The sequence below is a fragment of the Ceratina calcarata genome, unplaced genomic scaffold (genome assembly GCF_001652005.2).
Source record: "Ceratina calcarata isolate Rehan_Ccalc_2016 unplaced genomic scaffold, ASM165200v1 scaffold72.2, whole genome shotgun sequence".
Taxonomy (NCBI): domain Eukaryota; kingdom Metazoa; phylum Arthropoda; class Insecta; order Hymenoptera; family Apidae; genus Ceratina; species Ceratina calcarata.
The window spans coordinates 1739758-1743195 of NW_017178472.1; the positions used below are offsets into that span (position 1 = coordinate 1739758).

At 29.8% G+C, this 3438-nt stretch overlaps 1 protein-coding gene across 2 annotated transcripts in view; it reads right to left on the reverse strand.

Moving 5' to 3' along the window:
• bgm (acyl-CoA synthetase bubblegum family member 1) overlaps nucleotides 1-2261 on the reverse strand; it is a 14828-nt gene extending 12567 nt beyond the window's left edge. Inside the window, exon 1 of one of the 2 annotated variants that reach the window (XM_018033520.2) lies at nucleotides 1797-2261. The gene's annotated coding sequence lies outside the window, so the exon portion shown is untranslated. Of the gene's footprint in view, nucleotides 1-90; nucleotides 409-1796 lie in introns of those variants that run through there. The other variant, XM_018033522.2, reaches the window with a different exon arrangement.
• Between the last annotated feature and the right edge of the window lie 1177 nt (nucleotides 2262-3438).

Genomic DNA, 3438 nt, shown 5'->3' on the forward strand with positions numbered 1-3438 from the left:
TAATCCTCGATAAATTCAAGAATTAAAAATAAAATTGAAATTCAGAATAATTGCTAGCATTCAATAATTATATTGCCTGTTATAACTTACCTATCGATATTTAAAAGATGAAGGAAAATAAGACAAGAAATGGATAAATGTTCACTGCACGCAAAAGAATTCTAGAAACTAACTAAAATCTTTGATTGTACGAGCTTTAAATATTCTCTTCAGATTTCATAGACTTGCCCCATGACCCCATCATACTCCCACTTCTTCAACATGCTACATTATATTAGATATCTTTTGCCTAATCTTCTGTAACTACGAGTTTATGTAGTAATTTTACGCTGATAACGTAACCAATTCTTCATCTTTGTACAAAGGCTAACGAGTTTTTAATGTACTTCATTTTTAACAAGTTTTCAATTGGCTTTTAATTTTTTAAAACATGACAACTGACATATCTTACGATACAGCATACTTACAGAATTAAATATAGTGCCCTTAGTCAAAATTACTTCTCGTATATTCCGCGTGTAAAATAAGATTCAAAGCAATCTCATATCACCTAGTTGCAGATTTAAAAAAATGATTACTTCGTTATTAAAATTAGCATACATTTTATCATAATATGTAAATACATTATTGTATATACATAAATATTAATGTATTTTTTTAATCTTTACATAACATTAAAACTCACAGCTTATTTTTCTATTTTATCATTAAAGTAAGATGAAACCGTGAGCAATGTGTAAATAAATAAGAAAGGAAACGAATAGTAATAACCATCGTATGTTTGTTTTAGAAAAATAATAAAACAATTATAAAGAAATATAGACATATTACTAGACTAGGATAACCGATCATGAACCGATATGACAACGAACTATTTTTCATATTTTTTATTATTCATCATTGATAAACTTTAATAAAAATTTGTCCATTTTATACGGCTGTAAATGACTAAAGAATTTTGCGTCACGTTAAGTGGGGCAGGAGTGTAGTTGAAATTAAATAACTACATGTATACAGTACATGTTTCAATCGGGCACGAAATGAATCTTCCTTCTTTTGAGAGACAGAATATAATCGAGATTTAATCAAATCGTAAGTATTTAAAGAGCCTAGAAAAACAGAAAATTCTATAAGGAACACGTGGTGCCTACAACACGTGATGGGTGTCTTAGAATTGTTATATATACATTACGATATGCCTATGTAGTGTGATTTAGAGTAAACGTAATGATATCTAGCAGGTGGAATCATCAACTTTTTACATTGACGTCGGAGATCGTGATTGGCCGATTGCCCAGCTGAAACGAACATACGATACGAAGCAGCCGAACGCACCAATCAACGGCTTTAGATTACTCTCAAAGGTAAATAAGTAAATTTTCAAATGAATATAATTTGTTTTGTTATCACTTTTTAAATTTAATTACGGATGAGTTATACACGATAATTTTCCTATTTATTCAATATCTAAAAACAGCAAAACATTAAGTATCAGCTATGTAGTGGGGAACGAATTTACAACCCGTTACCGGTGATGACGCTACATCGAAATCTGTACAGCATTTTAAACATCAGCAAAAGTTTACTTGTTTGAAAATTTTCAATCCATATTATTCATGAATTTGATAGGTCATTGAATATGATGAAATGTCATCTTATTTATTCCGTAAAATATAATTGTTTGATAACATGTTGGACAGTAGATTTAATGGTTAGACACAAATAAATATTTACACGATTGTATAAGTGTTGATATAAGTTTCAATTCAAATGTCTCGTCGACAATTTTGACTTACCTGATACTTCCTTGTGGTGGCTTTATGATCGTACAGTTTCTGTGTATTCCTACGAACAGTTCGAGTTGTACGGGTTTCAATTTCAGTCTTACACCTGATAACCGTAGAACACGAAAGTTCTTACGATACTGAGGCTGGTTGTGACGATGACTAACTCTAACTTTACCGCGTACTGTTGTCTCCAACTAACTTGCGATTTGTTTGATTCGATTGCGCTCTATACTAAATGACCGATAGCAATTCCGTACCATGTGGCGGGGGTTCGCGACTTACTGTAGTATGGAAATGGAAATAAGTGGTAGTAGTAGAAGACGTAGATGTAGATTTTAGCACATAGTCACCAATAATATTGTATATGTATACATATAAATATAGTTCGATCAAGTTCCACAATGTCTTTTTTGAGACGAAATAAACTGTATTTGGAATCTTAAATTCATTTTAGTTTAAGAAATTCGGAGAAATTGCTCTCAGAAATCAAAGTTTTGAAACACATTATAATTACACGAAACGAAAAACTTTTGTCGTCAATACGGGAAAAAGTTTACACTCAAAAACTGAAGCTAGACATGACAATTTATTACTTATACACAAGAAATCATACAAAAAAATTAAAGTTATTCAGTGCATGCGAATATTATTTTGTTTCTTTTATGAGCAAGTTTTGTAGAATAGATAAATTTGAGATAAAAATGTCTATATAACTTTTAACGACATAATATATACTTATGGGATGTTAACCAAATTATATGTTTGTGCAGAAAGCGGCATAGCAACAAATGCATAAAATGAATACTCTTCACAATTTAATTCTTTTGTACAAAATAAAGTAGGCATTAATTATATATGACCATCTTATTCAACAACAAAATATGAAGAACACTGATGAAAAACTATATACTACAAGAACTACAACAAATTCCACACTACTATTTAGGAATCTGTGAAACCATTACATAAAAAATAATTCAAAATAGAGTAAAGTAGAAAATTATCAGTATCGCTTAGGAAAAATGAAAAATCAATGACTATACATAAAAGAAAGCACATGATACGATTCTAAGGATACCACACAATCAAATATAAAACGCACTAGTTATAAAACCTGCATTCTATTGACTTGTAACATCATAGTTATAGATATTAAAGAACAGTCCATAAAATAGTAAGTGAGCTATCTATTTCTTGTGTACTCACGCACAATATATTCATTCCTAAAAGAATTGCTATTTGTAAAAACAAAGAACTCATAGAGGTTTGGAGTTTAGAAGATTCGATGTTGAGGCTTCTGAGTTTAAAGGATTTACTGTTTCTTTTAAACCAAGTGAATAAGAGAAAAAGTAAGGAGGAAGTTAATCAAAGGAAGCTTGAAAATTCTAGACAGAGCAGTTCACAGAAACTAAGTTACATAAATTATTTCAAGTTTACATAAGTTCTACATTTTTGTAAATTCATACATGAGATACTACCATGAAGAAAATTTTCATAATTGATTCAATTTGCATACACTCCTGTTTGTTCGAGTAAAATGACTACATATGTCAAACCATCTGGAAAAAAAAGTAAAAATTTAATGATAAACTATCTTTTGTGTTCCAATTTACTATGATTACATGATACAAAAATTAATATATTATTACCT